The sequence below is a fragment of the Chinchilla lanigera genome, unplaced genomic scaffold, assembly GCF_000276665.1.
Source record: "Chinchilla lanigera isolate Chin_1 unplaced genomic scaffold, ChiLan1.0 scaffold00094, whole genome shotgun sequence".
Classification (NCBI taxonomy): Eukaryota; Metazoa; Chordata; class Mammalia; order Rodentia; family Chinchillidae; genus Chinchilla; species Chinchilla lanigera.
The window spans coordinates 6,579,388-6,603,702 of NW_004955495.1; the positions used below are offsets into that span (position 1 = coordinate 6,579,388).

Here is a 24,315-nt window from a genome sequence, read left to right on the forward strand (position 1 = left end):
CCATTTCTCAAAAATTATATTTAATGTAAGTAGGTTTTTGCTAAAAAAATAAAACAAAACGGACCAGGGATATAACTCAGTGGCATAAGCGCTTGCCTGGCAAGCCTGAGGTCATGAGTTCAATTCCCGGTACCAAATAAATAAACAAATAAATAAAATAAAAATAAAAAATAAAACTAGTGAGTCCCCTAGTTCATTCCTCGCCACCTCTCAGTACTACTCCCTAGAACTGTCTCCACTTCCAGTTGTTTCGCCTGATACTCTGTAAAACTTACTTTATGGGAGGCTGAGGCAGGAGGATCACCACAAGTTCAAGGTCAGCCTGGGCTATCTAGTGAGTTTAAGGACAGCCTAAGTGAGACCTAGTGAGACTCTGTCTAAGAAAACCAAAATAGCTGGATGTGGTGACACACACCTGTAATCCCAGCTCTCAGGGGGGCTGAGGCAGGAGGACTGCCACCAGTTCATGGCCAGCCTGGACTACACAGTGAGACCCTGTCTAAAAAAAAAAAAGTAAAGAAAAAAAAATAGAAATAAATAAATAAGTAACATGTAACCCACCCATTTAAAATGCACAGTTTGAAGCTCCAGTGGTGTAACTGGTTAGCACAGAGTACTTCTATAAATGTATAATGTAGCCGGGCATGGTGGGACACCCCTGCCATCCCAGCACTCTGGAGGCTGACGCCAGAGGATTGTGCCGAGTTCAAGGCCAGCCTGAACTACTTAGAGAGACCCTGTCTCAAAATAAAAACAAGTGTACAATTCATTGGATTTCAGCATAGTCTCAAAACTGTTCAACAACAGACGTAATTTTAGGATATTCTCATTACCCACAAAGGACTCTCTATCAGACTGGGGACTTGGCTCAGGAGGGAGCACTTATGTAGCACCGCGGACCTCGGTTCCGTCTCCAGCACTGCAAGGAAGACAATGAAGGAGAAGGAGAAGAGCGGAGGCGGGGGAGTGGAAGAAGAAAAAAGCACCCCCTCCACAACACCCTCCGCAACACTGAGCTGTTGTTCCCAGACCGGCTCCCAGGAATCCACTTCCCATCTCCGGGTTCACCTGTCCTGGCTGTTTCCTGTCCACGGAGCCCACGCTGTGCGTTCTCTGTGTCTGGCGTCTCTCACTGAGCACGGTGTCCTCAAGGTCAGGCCACACTGTAGTGAGTGTCATAGCTTTGCTCCTTTTCCTGGCTGAGTAATATTCCATTGTATAGTATGGCAGGATGAGGAACAGCCTCCCAAAATACCCACATAATCCCTGGAACTTGTGGGTGTTACTTATTTTGGCAGTACTGGGGTTGGAATCCAAAGCCACATCCCCAGCCCTTGTTTTTTATTTTGAGATAGGTCTTGCTAAATCACTCAGTTATCCAGGCTGGGTTTCAACTTGTGATCCTCCTACCTCAGCCTCCCTTCCCAGAGGTGCTGAGATGACAAGTGTGTTCTACCTTGTCCATCCATGAATATTACCTATTATTGTTATGATTATTACAGAGACAGAGTCTGTGATAATGTACTTTGAACTCACTATGTAGTCCAGGCTGGCTTTGAACATGTAGCGATCTTCCTTCCTCAGCCTCCCAAATGCTGGAATGACAGGCGTGTACCACCAAGCGTGGCCTCCTGGATATTACGTTATAGAGCACAAATAATAAAAGAGAGAAGAGGCTGAGACCCAGACACACACAGAGGAGGAGTTTTGAGGACCCAGGGAGAGAGCACCCCTGCACACACCCCATACCAGGACCCCGGCTTCCAGCCTCCAGGAGTGGTGGTGGAGGCTGTCCGTGGTCAGCTGCTGTCTGCTGTTTTGTGATCCCAGCCTAAGTACGTGAGGAGCCACTGCAGTCCCCTCTCATCAGCTGTCTGGAGGACACCACTCTGGTCCCTGGGGACCGCAGCTGGCAGTCCCAACCTCACTGGGCAAGCTGTACCTCCTCCCCAGCCGGCAGTGCCTGCTGCCACCGAAGGCCTCACTTGTCCTTGGGCCTGCCTCAAGGTCACCCTCACCAGTGTACAGGGAGGCGAGGTGAGGATGAGATGAACCGGGAATACTGTGGGCTTTCTGCCTCTGGTCCCTGAACCCTTCAACCCCACATGGGAGCCAAGCAATTCACATGGCAAGAGACGGACAGAGCAGGCGGCCCTGAGGACAGATGGGAACCACCCAAGGCCACCAGCCAGAGGAGGAAGGGCCAGGCTTGTGCTGGGACCAGGCCTCAGTGTCACACGCACGTGTCACTAGGGCAACAGGACATTCAGGCAGAAATGGGGAACTCAAGCTGGGCACGGTGGCACACACCCGTAATCTTAGCACTCGGGAGGCTGAGGCAGGAGGATCATTGCAAGTTCGAGACCAGCCTGGGCTACAAAGTGAGCTCAAGGCCAGCCTGAACTGTATAGCAAGACCCTGTCTCAAAAAGACCAAAAAAAAAAAAAAAAGAAAAAGAAAAGAAATTGGGAACCCAGAGAGCTCACAGTGAGGGGCCCTTGTGGGGCTCTGAGGGGCTGGGCACCCCCATGGGGTTGCAGAAGGTATTGGGGACCAGCAGATGGGCGCAAAAATAAATTTAACCTTAATAAGGATGCCTGTGCATAGTTTCAGTTTTGCAAGATGAAATGTCCTGGTCATACTGTGGCACAAATGTACCTGACACTGCTGAGCTATATGTTTCAAACTGGGAAGATGAGGTGTTTTATGTTATGTATATTTCGCCACAATTTTCAAAAACATGCCATCCAGACATATTGTAAAGTCAGAGCGGTGGCACACGCCTGTCATCCCAGGACTCTGGGAGGCTGAACCAGGAGGGTCTTACCTATCTCTAGTCCAGCTTGGGCAACTTAATGAGACCCTGTCTAGAGATAATAAATAAATAAACAGGACAGCCAACCTGGCCTCCTCGTGATCCTGGTTGTGTGCACCCCCACCCAACACACACACCTTTGGGAAACACGGGCACCAGAGCAGACGGTGGGATTTAGTACGTGCTTCCAAAACATCACCACAAGCCGAGCATTTCCCAGCCTGGGCTGTCTCCTCACGCACCACGCGCTCGCTGTGAGGATCACAGGGGCACAGAGGGTTTGGAATGAGACGCCGGCTCCAAAAGTGACCCGGTGGCGCGTCCCCCTTTGAGCCCGCTGCGGTTCTGTGATTCCCGCCGCACCCTTGGCCCGCGCAGAGCCGGCCCTGTCCCTGGCCATCGCGGGACGCCGCAGTCTCCTCCACAAAGAGTCAAGGATTAGGCCCCGTTGAGTTTCCAGCCTGTCTGCCTTTGATTTTTTTAAAAAAGCCTTTCATTTTCACTATTAGGCATCTCAGGGCCGGCTGTGCAGTGTTATCTGCATATCAAAAAGGCTCCAGTGCCGGGGTTTGTTTTCTTTTTTTCCTCTCTGTTTCCTTGTTCTCCCCCAGACGTTGGTAATCGACAACTGTCTTTTATTTGTTTTCTTCAAGGTCCTCTATCTTAGCATCTCGCATTGTTGCTGGGCTTTAACTTTCTTCTTTGTCTGAAACTCGAAGCCCATCCAGCCGGGCTCCCTGACAGCCGCCCCTCTCCCTGCGTCCCCCGAATTGCGAAGCCCTTCGCTGCCAGCCTCAGTTCTCGGGCCCACCTCTAACTCTGCTTTGCTTCCACCCCTAGACACGCTGAGCTCTAATAAGGATTTTGCTTTTCTCTTTTCTTTTCTTTTTTGGTGATACTGAACCCAGGGCCTTTGCACTGAGCTACATCCCCAGCCCTTTTCTTTCTTACTTTTTAAAATTTTGAGGCAGGGTCTCGCTAAGTTGTTCAGTTGCTCAGTTGCCCAGACTAGGCTGGAACTTGTGATCCTCCTGCCTCAGCCTCCAAAAATGCTGGGATGACAGGTGTGTGCCACTCCACGCCCCATTTACCTTTCCAAAATTATTATTATTGGGGCTGGGGATTTATCTCAGTGGCACAGCGCCTGCCTGGCAAGCGCAAGGTCGTGAGTTCGATTCCTGGTACCGAGGCGGTGGGGGGGGGTTTAAACCCAGTCTGGACAGCCGCGCATGATGGTACACGCCTGTAATCCCAGCCCTCGGGAGGCTGAGGCAGGAGGATCATTCCAAGTCGGAAACCAGCCGGGACTACAGAGTGAGCTCAAGGCCAGCCAGAACTGCATAGCGAGACCCTGTCTCAAAAAGACAAAAAAAAAACAAACAAAAACAAACAAACAAACAAAAAAAAAACAGTCTGGGAAACTTGATAGTTTAGTAAGACCCTGTCTCAAAATAAAAGTAAATAACCCAATGTAGTAGCACACGTCTGTAATTCCAGCATTAGGGGGTCTGAGGCAGGAGGATCCCTGTAAATTTGAGGCCACCCTGGGCTACATAGGGAGTTCAAGGTCAGCCTGAAATACATTGTGAGACCCTGTCTCAAAGAATCAATCAATCAGAGCTGGGGATCAAGCTCAGTATAAAGGCCTTGGGTTCAATTACCAGTACTGGAAAAAAGAAAAAGGTCAGCATGGTGGTGCTTACCTGTCATCCCAGCACTTGGGAAGCTGAGGCAGGAGGGTCACTGTGAGTTCAAGGCCAGCCTGAACTACATAGTGAGACCCTGTCTCAAAAAAAAAAAAAAAAAAAAAAGGCAAAGAAAAAGCTACTCACATCACAGTGCCTGGAAGAAAAGGAAGAAATGGGGAACAGCGTGGGAGAGAAACCTTTACAAGCCACACCCACTGGGACTCCATCGCCCCCCGACATCCAATCACCTTCCACCAGCTCACCCCTGAGCACATATGTCTTTTGGGGGACATCCAGCTAGCAGCCCTAACACCCACTACAGTATCCACACCCCAGCAGCAGGGAGTGTTTATTTCCACCAAGGGACCTCTGTTGTCACATGTTCATCACCCAGGGTCCACAGCTGGCAATGGGGTCGCTCTTGAGGTTGTAGGTTCTCTAGGTTTGACAGATGTGTTGCGTCAAGCAGCCGCCACTACACCATGCTACAGCATGGGCCAGGACCCTACAGTCCTGGTTACCCAGCCATGTACCCCTCTTCCCAACTCTGGCGGTCACTGATCTTTTCTGTTGTTTTTTTCGTTTTACTTTCTGGTGTGTGTGTGTGTGTGCGCGGGGAGGTGCGGGGGAGGTACTGGGGATCGAGCCCACGGTCTGACTAGTGAGGTCTATTCCCACTTTTTATTTTTTATTTTGAGGCAGGGTCTTACTAAATCACTAAGCTGCCCAGGCTGGGCTTGAATATGAGATCCTCCTGCCTCAGCCTCCCAGAGTTGTGGGATAACAGGCCTGCACTAGCACATGTGACTTTGTGAGTGTGTGTGTGTCGGGGGGCACTAGGGGTTAAACCCAGGGCCTTTGCCTGAGCTATAACCCAGCTCTTTTTTTTTTTTTTTTTTTTTGACTTTTTGAGATAGGGTCTCACTATGCAGTTCAGGCTGGCCTTGAGCTCACTTTGTAGCCCAGGCTAGCCTTGAACTCTCAACGATCCTCCTGCCTCAGCCTCCCGAGTGCTGGGATTACAGGCGTGAGCCACCACGTCTGGCTTATCCCAGCTCTTTTTAATGTTTTTCTTTTTTCTTTTGTTTGAGAGACTGTCTCGCTAAGTTGCCCAGGCTGGACTCAAACTTGGGATCTTCCTGCCTCCGCCTCCCAAGTGCTGGGACTACTGCTTCCGCACCTGACTACAAGGAGCAGCTTTTCACCGTGGGTTCCACTTTTTATGTTGATAATACCCAGTGCTTAGGGGTCTGTGACCTCGAGTTTCCACATGGATAGGGTTAAGGCCCGAAAACCCCAAGCTCTTCCTGTCCCACCTGCGTCTCCTGTTTGCCGTGCTGTAGGCAGGGCGGCAGTGATGCCGGTGTGCTCAGCTCTGAATGCTTTCCTACGGACCCAGAGTTATCTTCCCAGCCTTCCTAGAGCTAAGGACTACAACGTATCGGAAGCATCGATTTTGCCTCCTGTCTGGAATTTCATTCTGTGAATATGAAACTGATAAGAAAAAGAAAGAAAAAAGCACTTTGGATGACAGCTGAAGGAGCAGGCGGGTCTCTGCATCGGGAGGAGGAAGGGGGGTTCTGCCCCGCGCCCCCTCCCAGCCTGTCATTGTGATGTGTTTGTCCAACACCCCTGCGCCCCTCATTAGGGACCGGTCCTCCTTGCGGCGGTTGGCACATCAAAGGGCCAAGTCCCCCGCTCCGGCAGCCGGGGCCTCTTTTGATACCACACAGCTGTAAATGTTTTGGTAAACACTCTTATTTTTTTTTCTCAGTTGTATGAAAATCCTAGACTCTGACATGGGTTTCAGTAGCATCCGACATCAGATTGGGGGGTGGTGGTGAAAGAAATGGAAGAGAAAATAATAGAGATCCACTTTCCTGTGTGAGTTAGTTCCTTTGTGTCTCATATCCCAGACTCGGGATGTGCTGACAATGGTCTCCCTCGGTGTCTCTCCTGGTGCCCCAGGACTCCCCAGCGGAAGCATTCTGGGCCTCGGCAGCATGGTGGCGACCCCAGGATGAGGCGGGGGGGCCCTCAGGGTGGTGGCTGGACCCAGGCTGTGCCTTGATCGCAGGGCCCAGGGTCTCCATGCGGGTGACAAACAACACGGTGGGTGATGTGGACGAGGGCTCCAGAGGCGAGCAAGCTCCAGGCCCTGCCCGGTCAGCTCCTGGATTTGGCAACAAGAGTGTACAGTTACTCCAGAGCTAGCTGGTCCTGCTTCCTCATTTTGTTTGTTTGGAGCTTTTGAGGTTTGGGGTTTTTTTTTTTAGCAAGTTTTTGGTTTTTTTTTTTTTTCTTTCTCTTTTTTTATTGTTTTGAGACAGGGTCTACCTATGTAGCCCAAGCTGGCCTGGAACTCGCAGCAATCCTCCTGCCTCAGCCCCCACCCCTCCGAGTGCTGGGATTACAGGCGTGCGCCTCCACATCTAGCCCTGTGGGACTTTTTGGCTGTTGGTGTGTGTGTGTGTGTGTGTGTGTGTGTGTGTGTGTGTGTTTTCCCACTGAGCCACACTTCAGTCCTACTTAACTCAAGTATCTCATCACCATGGAATCTAATTACTCCAGGATTTGGTTACTCTAGTAACCAGGTACTCCAGTACCTTCAATATTATGTACTTACTCTAGTATCTGATAGCTTTAGTACGGACTTAAATTCTGTATTTAATTACTGTGACATCTAGTTACTCCAGTACCTAATTTCTCCCCTCCCCACCATGTAGCCCTTTCCCATCGACTTCTCCCATGGAGGCACTGGCACTCTAGTACCATCTGTCCACGACCTACTCACTCCCGCATCATGCAGTGACTCCGGGATCACCTAGTTGCCCTAGCATCGCCAGTTACTATAGGACCTACGTACTCCAGCATCTAACTGCTCTCATGTCTGCGTGCTCCAGAATCCAGAGATGCTAGCATCGTCTGGGGCAGCGGTGGTAAAGTTTTTCCACTGCTATGACACAAACAGCCCACTGTGGCACGCAAGCCATAGGTTCGCCACCACTGCTCTAGGGCCTAGTTATCCCCGCACGCAGGAATGCTAGGGTCATCTGGCTACTCTCCTACGGGTACATCCAGTGTCTAATTGCTCTCCTGTCTGCGTGGGCTTCTGGCCATTGGCTCTAGTATTTGGGTAGGCTAGTGCCTCAGCGCTCTAGGACCGCCTAGGCGCCCTAGGATCTGTGCACTCTAGTCCGTGACTGCTCTCCAATCTTTTTGCGTTACAATCTCACTGCTCCAGAAAAACCTAGCCAGGCTCAGGGGTGCACGCTGGTAATTCTAGTACTTGGAGGCTGAGGCAGGAGGATCACTGAGAGTTCAAAGCCAGCCTGAGTGACACAGTGAGTTCAAGGCCAGCCTGGATTGCATGGCAAGACCTTGTCTCAAACAACAAAACAAGGGGCCAGGGATATAGCTCAGCGGCATAAGCACCTGCCTGGCAAGCGCAAGGTCCTGAGTTTGATTCCCGGTACCAAACAAAAACAAAGAACAAAAAAACAAGGGGCCAGGGATATAGTTCAGTGGCACAAGCGCCTGCCTGGCAAGTACAAGGTCCTAAGTTCGATTCCCAGTACCAAAATCAAAACAAAACAAAACAAAAAAACAGAAAAAAAAAAAAAAAAGTGAAAAAGAAGAACTAAAAGGAACCCTTGAGAAATCAACTCTCTCTATATGTGGAGGGCATAAGAAAGACAGGACAGATGCCCACTATGGGGCAGACATGGCCCTGGCAGAGCAAAGCAGGGAGGGACCCGGACCCACCCTCCCCACTCCAACTGGATCATCTGGATCATCTGTGCATGGCTCGGGCCGGGGGCCCCTGCTGTCTGGGGCAGCCACACCCAGGGCCTCCCGGTCAGCCCATGCCCAGCACAGACGTAGAGGGAAACTATGGGGTCCCTGGTGGGAGTGGGGATATCAGGCCAAGCTCTGCAGGGACAGAGCCCTGGGAGTGCAACCAGGCCCTCCCGAGTGCCAGCAGGCACTAGCGCTAGAGCCACCAAAGCCATTTTTATTCTTTATTCTGAGACAAGATCTTGCTACTTTGCCCAGACTGGGCTGGAACTTGCAATTCTCCTGCTTCAGCCTCCTAAAGTGCTGACATCACAGGTGTGCGTCACCCAGTGTCCCCTCGTGTTTTGGGCTCACCTGGGAGGAGCTGCCGGGTGTCTTCTGTCACAACGCAGGAAGTGCTGATATTATGGGCTGCCAAAGATTCTGGAAGCAACAGGAAATAAGAAACAAAAGAACCCACCAATCTGCAATGGACAGAGCAGATGCAGGGTCACCGGGGCCGCAGCACCCCACCCCCCGGAAGGGTCCAGCCAGGAAGGGGCTTCTGACGCCAGGGCAGAGGTAGCACAGGACCTTGGCAGACACGAAAGGCTGAGCCCCAGGCTGCATGGGCCAGACATCACCCACCCTCCTCAGGACCCTTCATCCCTCTTGTCCTTCTAGGAGCCGGAGGGCCTTGCCACAAGGGTGCTTTTAAACTCTGCTCCCACCTTGCCATCCACCACCAAGGCCAACACCCTGGGGATGGGATTAGAACTCACAGCAACTGTGATGGGCCTGGGATGCCTCTCAGACGTGGAAGGGACCCACACTCAGACAGAAGGCAGGGTCGGATGGAATTGTGCACCCCCCACGCACGATTTCACCTGTTGAGGTGCTGACCAGCAGGGCCTCAGAATATGACCTCATTTGGAAAAGGGTGGGCCCTAAACCAGTGACTAGGGTCGTTATAAAAGAAGAGATTTGAGCCGGGTATGGTGGCACACACCTGTAATCCCAGGACTCAGGAGGCTGAGGCAGGAAGGTCCTGCTGTGAGTTGGAGGCCAGCCTGGGCTGCACAGTAAGATTGTCTCTAAGTAAATCAACAGGAAGACTTGGTGAAGACGTGTTAGGGGAAACATCTGTGATGTATAAGGGAAAAGCAGGTTCTACAACAGGATCATAAGCTTTCGGGACATTGTGACTATAATCATTGTCACCAGGCTGTGCCCCTGGAAGGGCTTGAAATGGCATATATATTTCACAACTGACACAAACGGCTATCATAGCGTGCCAAGTACCACAGAACTGTGTACTTTAAATAGGTAAATAATACAGCATGTGAATGAAATCTCAAGCCGATGTTTGTTTGTTTGTGATACTGGTGGCAAAGCCCAGGAAGTGCCAAGCTACATTCCAGCCCTTTTAGTGGTTTTTTTTTTTTTTTTGTGATTTTTTTTTTGAGCCACGACCTTGTTAGGTTGCCCAAGCTAGTCTTGAACTTATGATCCTCCTGCCTCAGCCTCCTAAGGTGCTGGGGTCACAAATGTACACCACCATGTCTGGCTGGCTAAAGTTTTTTTGTTTTTTTAAATAGAATTATGATGTGGTAAAATAAATTAAATTATATGATTTTAAAAGTATACACACACATACACACACACACACACACACACACAAAAAGCATACACACATATAGTTAGGTAAATGGATTTTATTTATTTAGGGATGGAACCTAGGGTCTCACATACACTAGGCAAGAGCTCACCACTGAGCTACAACCCAGAGCTTTCTTTTCGCTTTTTATTTTACCTGGAGACAGGATTCATTAATTTACCCAGGCCAGACTCCAACTATGATCCTCCTGCCTCAGCCTGCTTCAGCCTCCTTGTACTAGGATTACCGGCATGTGTCAGCATGGCTGGCTCCAAAGAAGGCTTTAGAAAGGCCTCACCTTTCCTGGGCCCAGGGAAGTGATGTGCCCCCCTTGGACAGGTGGGGATGCCAGGCTGCAGGTGGAGGAGACACAGTCTGCTGTCCCCGAGCCGGGAAAGGGAGGCTGTGAAAGCCCCTGCTGGTGAGCAAGCCTGGTGGGAAGCAGGTTCCTGTGTGGTGCCATTTGCAAAACTGTGGAGCTTGCAGTGGGGATGGGGGGCCCCCGGCTTCCCCTGTGGCATGGGGCTGCCCATGCCACATGCTGTAACCCCCGAGTCCTGAGTCCCCAGCAACTCTAGGGTCCCAGGGGGACAGACATTCCCAGTGGCAGGGGGTGGCAGCTGCAGCTGGGAGCCAGGCTCACTGAGAGAGGCCAGGCCCAGGTCCTCACCCTGCCCCTTCCTGAGGGGACCCCTGGCTGATGGCAAGGGCCACCCGGTCCCTCAGTCAGGGAAACACACAGGACAAGCCCCAGCAGGCCCAGGAGCACAGCAGAGGTGGCCACCAGGACCAGGGATGGGTGGTGGGATCTGACAGAGAAACAACGAAATGATTTACTGCACGTCTTTGTCCTTCTGGCTCAGGGTGTCCTTATGAAGCTACTCACGGTGACGCACTGCCTGACCCCAGTGAATGTCCCTGTGTTCAGCGTTTCTTCCAAATTTGCCTCAAAAATATTCTAAAAAGGAGAAAGTACAGCTGGGTGTGGTGATACATCTGTGACCCCAGCACTCTGAGAGGCTGAGGCAAGAGGATCACCATAGTTTTGAGGCCAGCCTAGGCTACACAGTGAACTATATAGCAAGATCTTATCTCAAAAAGTTGTATCTCCATAAAGCTACAAAAAATATGAGTGCCGGGCATGGTGGCACACACCTGTAATCCCAGGACTCAGGAGGCTGAGGCAGGAGGATCATTGCAAGTTCAAGACCAGCCTGGGCTACAAAGTGAGCCAGAGGCCAATCTGAACTGCATAGTGAGACCCTGTCTCCAAAATGACAAAAAAAGTCTAACAAATAAAAAATATGAGACTATAAGTCGTTGGAGGAGGGAGGAAGGGGATGTAAAAAGAATTCAGCTGTGTTGTGTTCGTGTACCAGCTCCCCACGAGGAATGCCAGTCCTGCAAATGTGTAGTAAAATAAAAAGAAAAAAGGAAGAAAGCGAGCAACAGAAACCCAAGAAAAATAAGGGAAGGCAAAAAAACCTCTTTGCCACTAACATGAAATTCAAATTGAGCCAGGACGGGGAGTGTTGTGTTTTATCTGGCATTCTATGGCCAGATGTTGAAGTGACTGCTGTCTATCACCACCATCCAGATGTTCTCTGCAGAGAACCAGATAGCAGTATTTTCAGTGGAACCAGACGGTGGCCTCCGTGACCATAGGCACATGTTTATGGCCCCAATCTGAGAAAATTGGGATTGAAAGACACTGAAATTTGAATTTCATATCATTTCTACCTGTCACAAAATCGTCTGTTTTTTGGTGGGGTTTTTTTTTTCCATTTCATTTCTTTCTCTTTTTGTTTTTTCAGGGCTGGGGGTGGAACCCAGGCTTCATGCTTGCTAGGCAAGTACCCGCCACTGAGCCAGCCCCTATTCTTCTTTTTAAAAAATTTCTTCCATCACTCACAGTGAGGCCCTGTCTCAGGAAAAAAAAAAAAAAAAAAAAAAAAAAAAAAAGTGCCGTTTGCTTGAGAGCTCTACAAAAACAGGCAGTGGGCTGGTTTTACCCAAGAGCTGAAATTTCCCAAGCTGGAATTTGCCAAGGACCAGAAAGAGCCTCTCACTAAGTGCAAATGCATATTTATTATTTGTTCAATTGTTTTTGTTTTTGATTAGTTTTGTTTTGGTTTTTTGAGACAGCATCTTACTTTGTAGCTCAGGCTGGCCTGGAATTCACTATGATCTTCCTGCCTCAGCCTCCTGAGTGCTGGGATGACAGGTGTGCACCGCCCTGCCCAGCGTGGAGAGGAGTTTTAGAGAGAAGCCACGAAACAACAGGCCAGGGTCCTCTGCGGTGCAGCAGGAAGGAAGCAGACGTGGGCCACTCCACCTGGGCCCCGGTTGGCCTCTAGGTGACAATCAGAAAGACCCTGTGTGGCTGGAGGCTGCCTTCCACTAGGGCAGCAGGAGGTCCAGGCGGGGCCCCCTCCCTCTAGGATTCACAGCCAGGTGACGGCAGCAAACAAGGGCCTCTGCAAGTGTGAACACAGCACCCTAGACATCGATCCTGTCTGCGGGCAGGGCTCACACCTCCAGGGTAGGTCTTGATCCCAATCGTCCTGGATGTGCAGGGCAGGCCGAGGGGCACCCTGGCCTCAGGGGGCACACGGGCTGGTGTGTAATGCACATCCGGGACTGCCCCCCCCCCAGGCAATTAGCAGACTGAGCTATGAATCATTGATCCTCACTGGGCGCGGCTGCTCATCCATCACCACGCTGCTGGCCTGATTATGCATTCGTGGTGGGAGAGGAAATGCGCTCTCCCTGCCTCCTGTTTTATTCATGGACCTGGGCTCCCCGGTTATGAGTTTTTAGCAGGAAAGCGAGGCCAACATGAGCAGCGTGCATAGTGCCGGTTACCTGTGTCCCCGATGGCGCCTGGGACTTTCTTTACAATTTATTTATTTATTTGGTTTTTTTTTTTTTTTTTTTTTTTTTTTTTTTTTTTTTGTACTGGGAATCGAACTCAAGACCTTGTGCCACTGAGCTACATCCCTAGCCCCTTTTTTTTTTATTTGGCTTTTTGAGACAGGGCTTCACCATGCTGTTCAAACTGGCCTTCAACTCACTTTGTAGCTCAGGCTGGGCTCAAACTCAAAGCAATCCTCTTGCCTCAGCCTCCCAAGTCCTACGATTACAGGCATGTGCCATCATGCCAGGCCTTCTTTGCAATTTAGAGCAAAGGAGAGCTGGGCTTGGTGTCGAACACCTGTCATGCCACCACCTCGGACACTGAGGCAGGAGGATCGTCATGCCAAGCATGAGGTCATGAGTTTGATTCCCGGTACCGGAAAAAAACAAAAAACAACAACAAAAAAAAACAAGGCCAAACTGAACTGCATAGCGAGACCCTGTCTCAAAAAGACAAAAAAATAATAATAAAATAAACTAAAACGGGCTGGGGTTAGAGTTTCTTGCGAAGGCCCTGGATTCCATCCCCAGGACTGAAACAAAACAAGCTGTCCAGCAGCCCTGGATGCCGCTGGCTTGCACCAGTCCTATGGATCCGAGCGCCACCACGGCTGTCACCCTGGTCTTGCCGAGAGGGAGGAAAGAAAGTGTCCTCTCCTGTCTCCCAGAGGGGATGGGCAGAGTGGCAACAAAGGCAGCTGCCTGGAAGACCCTTCGGCTCTGGTTTCCACAGCTGCCCCGGGGACTGGGGAGGGCAGAAAACGCAGGGCGACAGGAGGCTTTGTGCGCCCAGTGCAGCGCAGAGGGGGAGGCCGGGCTCTCTGCAGCCGTGTCCATCTGATTTCGGGGGACAGAGCCTGGGAGGCGCAGCCTGGCCCTTTGTGCTCCTTCCACGGCCCCTTGGCGCTGCCGCAGGCTCCCCCTGGGACGTTGGTGCCCAGCCTGGGCACAGCGGCAGCCGGCAGCTGGGGCAGTCACAGTTGGACGCAACCACCTCAGGGGATAGCGAGGAGCGCCAGCCAGGGTCTGGGCGTGGGCAGGTCGCCGCTTCCTGCGACCCGGTTCTGCGGCTGCTTCTCCTCTGAGTCTTTGCCCAGGATGGAGAAAGCCCTTCCGGCTTCCTGGGGGCTGCTGTTTGCAAGTTTTCCTGCAGTTGTTGATTTTTCTTTTTGTTTTGTTTTGTTTTGTTTTGTTTTGTTTTGTTTTGTTTTGTTTTTTCCAATACTAGGAATTGAACCCAGGGCCTTTGACTGAACTGCACTCCCAGCCCTTTTTATTTTTCATTTTGAGACAGGGTCTCCGTAAGTCACTATGTTGCGCAGCCTGGCTCAAACTCGTGATGCCCCTGCCTCAGCCTTCCAGAATGCCAAGAAGACAAGTGTGCACTATTGTGCCAGGTTTGGAGACTTTAACATAGTTTGCAGGAGGGAAGCAAAACATTGCTCGGAGCCAGGATAAAAAGTGAGAGCGTAGCAAGGTGGGGTGACGCACGGCTGTCATCTCAGCACTTGGGAGGTTGAGGCAGGAGGATCGTCACAAGTTTAAGTCCAGCCTGGGCTCTGTAGTGAGATCCTGTCTCTCACACACAAAAGAAACCCAAACAAACCCTGAAAGCAAAAACCAATGTTTTCTGCCCAATGGAAAAGCCAGCAGGCTCCCTGGGGCTCAGAGCGTGAATCTGCCCCGGGCCACTGTCCCTTTGGACAACCAGGTCCACACTTCAGGGTCCAGGACAATCCTGGAACCACCTGCGACAGCGCTATCCAAACTGCACAGTGAGGAAAGCCTCTCGCCTCTCACCTCTTCTCCCTCCCTCTCTCTCTGTCTCTGAGCCAGATGACAAAATTCAGCCCCATTGGGAGAAAGGAGACAAAGACCCCAGGTAGCAAATTGAACAGACAGGGGCTGAGGATTTAGCTCGGTGGCACAGCGCTTGTCTGGCAAGCACGAGGTCGTGAGTTCGATTCCCGGTACCGGAAAAAAAAACAAAACAAAACAAAACAAAAAAAAGGAAATTGAGCAGGCAGCAGAAATGCCAGCAACCGAAATTCCTGGGGGGGAAAAAAAAAAAAAGCTCAGTGTTGCCAATAATCACATCAAGTTAAAATAACGACCTGCCTTGCAGGGCTTTTAAATCAGCCAGGAAGGGAGAAAAAAAATCACGACTGGTGTGGGCAGGCATGGGCACTCCTGTACTCCTCGGGCCACCTGGCAATTAGGTGACATGTGTCCAAGCCAGGCCAGCAGGATGTGCCCCGCAGAGCGTGATGTGAGTTATGGGCACACGCACAATGTCCCTTGTAACCAGGGTCATAAGGGCCAGAAAGGGAAGCAGCTAAATGTCCCCCATAGGACCCCACCCTGGCAGCCCACAGGAGAAGTGTGCTGCAACCTGCAGAAACCTGTCTCAGGCTAGGTGTGCTGGTGCATGCCTGTCATCCCAGCACTATGGGAGGCTGAGGCAGGAGGATCCCAAGTTCAAGCCCAGACTGGACAAGTGGCAAGTTAACAATTTAGGGAGACCTTGTCTCAAAAAAAAAAAGATCACTGGTAAAAATTTTCCTTGTTACCAGAGGATCTATATAGGAGGTCTGTTTAAATCTCTGTCAAAGTTCGCTGGATGTGGCAGCGCACACCTGTAATCCCAGCACTCAGGAAGAAAAGAAAGAGAATGATATGTCTCTGGGGTCACTGGTGCTGGACACAAGATTGGGAACTGCTTCCTCCTTTCTCTTTTCCAGCAGTGCTGGGATGGAACCTAGCCCCTCATGTACTAGGCCTGCTCCTACCGCTGAGCCACACCGGCCCAGAGAACCGAGCTTTCTCCTGGTCTAGGCCCACTGGGTCTGTTGTTGCTCTTTTTGGTTTGTAAGGGATGCAATTGTAGGAAGGAGGGATAGTGTTTCACAAAGACTGCATGTAGGGCTGGGGATTTAGCTCAGAGGCACAGCACCTGCCTGGCAAGCGTAAGGTCATGAGTTCAGTTCCCAATACTGGAAAAAAAAACAACAAAAAAAGACTGCATGTAATTAATATGTCTTAAACTTTGCAGTGGTCCGGTCTCCGAAGGGTTTTGTTTTGTTTTGAGGCAGGGTGTCACCATGTAGTTTAGGCTGGCCTTGAACTTGCTTATGTAGCCCTGGCTGGTCTCAAATTCACAGTGATCCTTTTTCCTCAGCCTCCCTAGTGCTCGGATGGCAGGTGTGTGCCACCATGCCTGTTTTTTACAGTTTTATTCAATTAATGACTCAATGATTCTTTTTTTTTTTTTTTTTTTTTTTTTTTTTGAGACAGGGTCTCACAGAGTGGCTCAGCCGACCTGGAGCCCTTGTCGGGCTCGCTCAGTCCGCCAGTAGCAGGGACAGAAGGCATGCGCCACCATGTCTGGCCTAAGAATATGTGTGGATGACTTTTTATTTTGGGATCATTTTAGATTCATAGTGAAGTTGCTCAGACAGCAAATAGAGTTCCCAAACACGCAGTCTCCCCTATTGTTAACATCTGACATTGTGCTCAGAGACGCGGGAATAGAAAAGCCCAGCGCTTTCCGGCCCTCGGCAGCTCTGACCGATGTCTTCTTTCCGTTCCTGGACCCAATCCAAGGCTGCACGCGGCAGAGCTGTGCTTCCCCGCCAGACTCATTGTCATGTAGGAATCCCCAACCGCAGTGACACAGGTATTTCTCATCTTTATTTTATTTATTCTTTTTTTTTTTTTTTTGAGACAAGATCTTGTGATGTGTTCAGGCTGGCCTTGAACTCACTATGTAACCCAGGGTGGCCTTAAACTTGCAGGGATCCTCCTGTCTCAGCCTCCCAAGTGCTGAGCACTGGGATTATAGGTGTGTGCCACCACATCCAACTATTTCTCATATTTACGTTTTCTTTTTTTTGTTGTTGTTTTTTGTTTTTTCTTTTTTGGGTTTTTTTGAAACAGGGTTTTGCTATGTAGTTCAGGCTGTTCTTGAACTCACTACATAGCCCAGGCTGGCTTCAAATACATGGTGAGCCTCCTGCATCACCCTCCCTAGTGCTGGTATTACAGGTGTGTGCCACCATGCCCAGCTTTCTTCATCTTTTTTTTTTTTTTTTGGTCTTTTTGAGACAGGGTCTCACTATGCAGTTCAGGTTGGCCTTGAGCTCACTTTGTAGCCCAGGCAGGTCTCGAACTTGCAGCAATCCTCCTGCCTCAGCTTCCCAAGTGTTGGGATTACAGGCATGTGCCACCACGCCCGGCTTCTTCATTTTTAAAATGTGAATTTTCAGCCAAGAGTGGAAAATGTACTGCAACTATGTACTGATAAAATAGAAATGAAAATAGAAATAAAAAACTCCCTTCCAGTCACAGCTGGCCAGCCCTGGAGGCCTTGGTAGGATCAGTGTCGCCAAAACAGCCTGGGGCTGAGATCCAGACACCAGTGATTGAGGACACCGCCTACTCCCACTGCCTGCTCTGGTCTCTGAATCAGAGGTTCTCCTTTAAAGTTGCTTTCTCCACCCACACTCTGGAATATTATTCAATCAGGAAAATGAGCGAGGCCATGACACTCACCATGGTGGACGGACCTTGGGGACTCAGTGCTCAGTGAAAGACGTGAGACACAGAGGACACACAGCATGGGCTCCGTGGACAGGAGACGCCCAGGGAGGGTGACTGGCCTCCAGAGTCAGGGAGGGGACAGGTGACCGCTTGTGGGGACAGGGCTTCCTTTTGGGCTGATGAACATTCTGGAACTAAACAGAAGGAGTGCTTATACAGTATTGTGACTGCACCAAATGCCACTAGAGTTGACACTTTTAAATAGTGAATTTCATGTCGTTCTGTAATCCAAAATTGTCTTCTACTTTTTTCCCTTCTTTGGTGTTTGCTTTTTTAGTCCTGGGGATTAAACCCAGGGCCTTTGCAATGAGCTCCCTCTTCAGCCTTTCTTAAAGTTTTGAGATAGACTCTTGCTAAGCCACTAAGTTGCCACAGCTGGGCTGGGATCTGTGATTTTCCTGCCTCAGCCTCCCAGAGTGTTGGGATGACAGGCGTCATCCATCCTGGGCATAAGGTCCTCACCACTACACTTGGCACATCGCATGGCGCCTTATGTTACAGAGTCAGGCAGGCTCGCGGCCAAATGCAATGACAATCAGAGAGCGTCACGTTCAGGGAAGAACTGCCCGGACCTGACAGGCGTCTGCCGGCCACAGGTTTGCAGCCAATGCCATTGTGATGCAACTACTGAAAATCTGGAACAGTGGAAGGCTCGCATCTCCAAAGCAGACAGCAGCTCGTGTCCAGCCCTGGCCGGGGAGGACTGACCCAGAATCCCATCCTGCACCGTCCATCCTGGGCTTGGGGTCTTCACCACCAGCACCTCAGTCGGGTCTCCCACAGACCTGAGGGCTCTGCCAGGCGGCTCCAGGGCCATCCTTGGGTCCCTGGTTGGGGAGCGCGAGTTGGACGCAGCTGCAGCTCACAGCCCAACACACCTCAGCCAGTGAGGACCAGATTCGGCCCTGTGATCCGCCTACCCTTTCAGCAGCCCCCAAAGCAATACGGGGACCAAGTCCCCTCGCCACTGTGCTCGGGCCCTGGCCCCCAAAACTCCAGCCGGTAGCGGGGCCCTCGCACTGGCGCAGGGCGCCTTCCGGAGAGGGGACTCTCTGTTCTCCTTAAGCTTCCATCTTTAAGCCGCCGTTGCCTTGGCAACAGTCTGCAGCTGACCTTTGTGCAGGAAAAAAAAAGGTGACCTTCCCAAAGCGGTCCCCTCCCCGCCACCGCCCCCCCTGCCGCGGAGCGGTTTAAAGGCATCTGCCTAAACAATGCATTATGGATTTCTCTGCGGGGCGCGCACGGGTCCAGAATTTCAATTCCTAAACTTAAGGTAGCGTCCAGGGAACGGGTGCTTCGCGCACAGGCTCTGGAGTCCAGGGCTGGGAACCGTGGATGTCCGGATTCCCACCCCTAGACTCAGTGCAGAGCCTCAGCCTGTTTCTCCATCTGTTCTGCAGAGGAAAAGAGCGCTGATCCCCCCCACCCGTCAGGGCATGGCCAGGCCGGTGCAGGAAAGGGTTGCTCCAGGCACCGGCCTCCAGCCTTGTGGAGCTGTGGTGTTGGGGGGCATCCAGCGAGGTCGCCCTTGGGCGCTTGGGTTGGACAAGATCCTCCCTGCGAGGGAGGAGAGCGGCTATGCCAGGCTGGAGCCACCGAGCAGCGGGAGCGGGCACCCGGCTCCCCGGACAGCCAGGCCCAGGAAGCAGCATTCAACATCCTGCTCTGCAACTTCGCAACCCGTGATGAGAAAAAAAGGAGTGAGAAAAAGAGAGCAGGTGTGGGGCTTGGTGGCACACACCTGTCATCCCCAGCATTCAGGAGGCTGAGGCAGGAGGATCACAAGTTTGAGCCCAGCCTGGCCTACTTAGACCTTGTCTCTGAATAAAAAATAAAAAAGGGGCAGCGGAGGTAGCTCCGTGAGCAGGCCCTAGGGTTCCATCCCCAGTACCAGAATGGGAGGGCTGCACTGGAGAGAAAGGTTTCCTCTGAAGCCGAGCACTGTGTTAGTTTCTACCTGGAACACCTTCCCACTCCAGGCAGCCCTCCCTGCCCTCCCCCTGGAGCACACCGTGTTTGGATCTCGCTCCTCCCCAGCTACAAACTCTGCTGTGGCTCTCACAGGCCCTCAGAATGAAAGTCAGACTCATTCCTGTAACCCTGGGTCAGCGGCCTCCTCTCTGCCCCTACCCAGCCACGTATGCTGAACTCCATCCAGGCTCAGGGCCTCCGCATTCACAGGTCCTTCTGCCCCAACAACAGCGTCTCTGAGGGACAGCTGGATCTTTCTCTCCTGCCCAAAGCTCAAATGACACCTCCTCCAGGAAGTCCTCTGCCTGCTCCCTTAGGACCTTCTGAGACAAAGATGACAGACGGACAGACGGTTCTTTCTAGCTCATTTCCTGGAAGCACCAAGGCCAGGCACCAGCTCTGGCTTTATTTTTATTTGACTCTATTCTATTTTCAGACACTTAATGCACATTGACTCTGCCAGGCACCACTCCAGGCACCTCGGAGAGATGAATTTCCTGGCCCCTGAAGCCGCCCACTTACGCCCCTGCCCAGAGTGGGAAACTGAGGCCCAGGCTGCAGGGCTGTTTCCCTGATGCTTCCTCCCAGCACCCAGAGCACACAGCTGGTGTTCCATAAATGCACATGTATGACACCAGTCAGCTGAGCACGGTGGCTCATGCCTGTCATCCCAGCACTTGGGAGGCTGAGGCAGGAGGATTACAGTGAATATTCAGCCAGGGCTACATAGTGAGAAGCTGTCTCAAAAAACCAAAGTAATAAAGCTGCTGCTGCTGCTGCTGGTGGTGGTGACATCAGTCGTATTGGAGTGAAGCAAGCGGCCTCTGGGCCCTAACCACTGGCATCTCCCTGCCTTTACCCAGGCCCAAAGATGACATGGATGCCCCAGGACCTCTGAGATGAAGGCTGACATCTTATACCCTTGTAGGGTCCCATGGCATCCCCATCTCTGTCACCATCTCTCCATCTCTCTGTCTCCCCTCCCCATGTCCCCTCAGCCTTCCTGAGTCCTCCATGACTTCTGCCCCTTCCCTCTTGGACCCAAGGCCCCACCCCCACCTCTATCACCCATTCACCATTCCCCAGGGCCAGCAGGGCCGGGTAGAAGGTCACATAGATGTCACCCCCATATGCAAGACCACGGAAGCAAAGGCACCTTTCTGGCCAGATATGGTAGCATTGACCTGTCATCCTAGCTACTCAGGAGGCTAAGGCAGGAGGATGACAAGTTCACACCCAACCTGGGTAACTTAGTGACTTATCAAAATAGAAAAGGGCTGAAGATATAGCTCAGTACAAAACCATGGGTTCCATATACAGTAGAATAAAAGGAAAAAACAAAACAAACAAACAAAAAAAACCACCAGCCAGGCATGGTGGTGCACACCTGTAATCCTAGCACTCAGGAGGCTGAGGCAGGAGGATTGTTGCAAGTTCGTGACCAGCCTGGGCTACAAAGTGAGCTCAAGGCCAACCTGAACTGCAAAACGAGACCCTGTCTTAAAAAGACCAAAAAAAAAAACCTCTTCCTGCATCTGAGAATGGTGGGGCTTGGGACCACTCACCATGCCAGCCCTGCCCGAAGGTTAGCAGCATGGTGGTGAAGGCCCCGTGTGCAGGAGCATGCAAGCAGGGACAAGCACGCAACATCCCTTACAGCCACGCCCATGTCTCAGTCTGAGCTACATGGTTTCCTGTCTCAAAAATCCAAAAAAACAAAAACACTGCATTCCTTCTTGCCTGATTCACACTTCCTCTGTGACGTTGGAAGGTGCAGCTCCACCTGGGGCCAGGAAGCCTTGCTAGGAGGTGAGCTCCCCATTGTCATAGGAATGTAAGCCCAGATCAGTCACCCTTGGGCAGGACTCCTCATTCTGGGTGACAGATATTATGTGGCCCCCAGGCCTGGGGCAGACACCTCAAACTCCCAGCTGCTAAAAGGACTCTTGTCCTGGCATCTGCAGCAGGGGCTACGTGCCTCAGCCGAGCGCTGCACACATGTATGTTCATACGCACATACGTGACTATGCAGGGATTTTCCCCCTTCTTTTCTTTAAGCAAGCGCCTGTCACAGCTGGGGCATGCTGACATCGTGGATTTCATGGTGCTTTAATCACCGCTGGCCGGCGGCAGGAAGGGCCCAGCCAGGCTCACAAAGGCCCCTCTAAGCCCTGCTGCCCGGATTCTGTATGTGGGAGCCGCCCCGTTTCCTATTAACTTCAAAAGTCCCAATCCTATTATGGTGGGGGGCAGAGAAACAGCCCAGGGGAAGAGGGGGCCTTTATATCTGACCTGGGCTGAGCCAGGGTCCTGAGGACCCCCTATTAGGAGGTCAATGTCGATGCACATCTCAGAGGTCTCCTGTAATGACTGTCCCCACCTCCTCAGAGGCAGGAAATAGCAGCAGGGCCTCTGAGCCGCCCACAAGGGCTCTTCCCTTCTGGAACAGCCTGGAGTCCTGATGATGATGATGATGATGATGATGATTTCGTGGTACTGGGGATGGAATCCGGGGCTTCAAACTGACCTACATCCCCAGTCCTTTTTTATTTTGAGGCAATATCTCACTAAGCTGCCCAGGCTGGGCTGAATTTGCACTCCTCCTGCCTCAGCCTCCCAGAATAGCTGGGATAACATGCACCACCAAGCCGGGCCAGATTTGGTTTTTAATCTTCCAGAGCTTCTATGTGCTTACCTAGAAAATGAGGCCAATCCCACTTCCCATTGTCCCGGCTTTGTTGGGTTCCCATCCCTAGTGGAAGGAGGTGCCCACTTCTGCTCAGACAGCAGGGACACTCGGGCCTCCTTCATGGCTCTGTCTGTGACTCTCCCAGCGTCACCGAGTGGCCGGCAGCAAGGTGCCTCCATGCCCCAGAGTGCAGATTAATCCTGAGGGCAACAGCGACCCAGGGCAGGACGCGGGCACCGGGGCTGGTAAGATACTATATGCGATCAAGGGAACGGAAGGGGGCAGATGCCCTGTTGCTGGGGAGGGCAGGAGCAGGGGACATCTCCATCCAGGGGGACACTGGGCCACAGCCCATGCCATGTGGAGGAGGGCTCTGTTACAACCCAGGGACAAAGGAAAGAAGGAAGGAAAAAAGGAAGGAAGGAGGTACGGAGGGAGGAAGGGGGCGTTGGAATCATGGTCCTGACCCTGTTCCTGGAGAGGAGGGTGAGACAAATAATAGGGGCACCCACGCAATAGGACATCACTCGGCCATAAAAGGAGCAGGGCCGTGACACTCGCACCAGTGTGGACAGACACTGGGGACGCCGTGACACAGAGGACTCAAGTGTGGGCCCCATGGACAGGAAATGCCCCGGACGGGCGACTCCAGAGACAGGAAGTGGCCTCGAGGGTTCCAGGGTGGGCAGGGGAACGGGTGACTGCTCGCTCACGGGGACAGGGCTTCCTTTGGGACAACAGGATGTTCTAGAGCCAGAAGTGAAGGCTGCACGGATCTATAAATATTCCAAAACCACCTTTAGAAAGGTGGACTTCACAGGGCATGATTTCATCTCAATAAGGAAAAACAAGAGTCACCAGCACTCGGGAGGCTGAAACAGTACGTCGGTGAGCTCCAGGCCAGCCCGGGCTACATAGCAAGAAAGAAACCGAAACAAACAAAGGAAAACAGCCACTCACATGTCTGCAGGGAAGGTTGCTCTTTCACTCTGTGGGTGTGCAGAGTCCTTTCTCCTCTGTCCTTGCTGGTGACTTTCGGAGGGAAGGGTCTGACGTGCTCCACACGGCTGTGTCGTGGCTCATCTGTCTGCAGCAAACAAGAAACAGCTTAAGGCTTCGGGAGAGGAGGCTTGGCCACTGGCAGGCGGTCAAGAGAAGGCAGCCACCTGGGCAAAGGTCCTGGGGCATGGGCAATAGTGATTTCTTTCTTCTTCAGTTTTTGCTGTTTTGTTTTTGAAACAGAGTCTGTCTATATAGTTCAAGGTGGCCTCAAACTTGCTATGTAGCCCAGGCAGGCCTCAAGCTCGCAGTGATCCTCCTGCCTCAGCTTCCCAAATGCTGGGATGACAGGCGTGCGCCACCACACCAGGCTAAGGATTTTTTGCAAAGACAAGGAAATTGGGTAATCAGGACAGAAGTGGCATTGAGGACAGGGGTTAGGGCCGGGTTCTCCATTCCTTGCACCTTGAACCCACACGGGGACCCGGGTGAGAGGGAGAGCGCAGCAGAGAAAGAGGGCCCGGTGAGGCTGGCTCCTCTGGCCCCAGAGCCCGGGGGTTGGGGACTGGAGCTGCTGACCCTCAGAATGGCCTTTCTGAGGCCTGGGGCAAGTGCAGCCTCTGATGCACCTTCCTTGTCCCTGCCTGTTCTCCCAGAGTGGAGACACCTCCTCTGCTGGCCTGGAGGTCTGAGGCACCCATAGTCAGTGTCCACTAAGTGATCCCTGGATGAATGAATGAATGAATGAATGAATGAATGAATGAATGAATGAATGAACCAAGGAACAAATGGAAGCTGCCCTGCTGAGCCTAGGATTGAAGGTCCCCTCCCCGCAGCCTGTGTCCTATCCCCTCCCCTGCAGGTTCCCTTGACAGAAGGGGGGATGACCTCCAGGGTGGGCAGGGTCCCTGGGGCCCTGACCGGCTCCCTCTGTCTCAGCTCCTGCTCAGAAGGGCCCAGCATTCCCACCCCCCGGCGCAAGAGACCTGCCTCAGTTTCCCCGGCCACCTACTTGCTCCGCTGCGAGGATAGCCAGGCGCAAGAATCAGATGCGGGGCCCTCGTCTCCCGGGGACGTAGCTTCCGGACCTGAGCCTGGCCCGAGCGCCCGAGGGGTCGCGGGGCTGCTGCGGGGCCTGCGCTCGCGCTGCCTCGGCCTCCGCGGCTCCGGAGCGCGCGATCGCGGCGCCGCGTCTCACTGGCCC

At 52.1% G+C, this 24,315-nt stretch overlaps 1 long non-coding RNA gene across 2 annotated transcripts; it reads right to left on the reverse strand.

The window, feature by feature from the left end:
- Positions 1 to 5,646: 5,646 nt before the first annotated feature.
- LOC102007245 lies at positions 5,647 to 24,204 on the reverse strand. Of its 2 annotated transcripts, XR_264166.2 has the most exons (4): positions 24,124 to 24,204; positions 23,073 to 23,199; positions 8,656 to 8,724; positions 5,647 to 6,676 (listed from the first exon to the last, which is right to left on the reverse strand). It is a non-coding gene; the product is annotated as an uncharacterized LOC102007245 (long non-coding RNA). The 2 variants fall into 2 exon arrangements; XR_001231373.1 differs by lacking the exons at positions 5,647 to 6,676; positions 8,656 to 8,724 and adding an exon at positions 17,196 to 17,586.
- Positions 24,205 to 24,315: the final 111 nt, after the last annotated feature.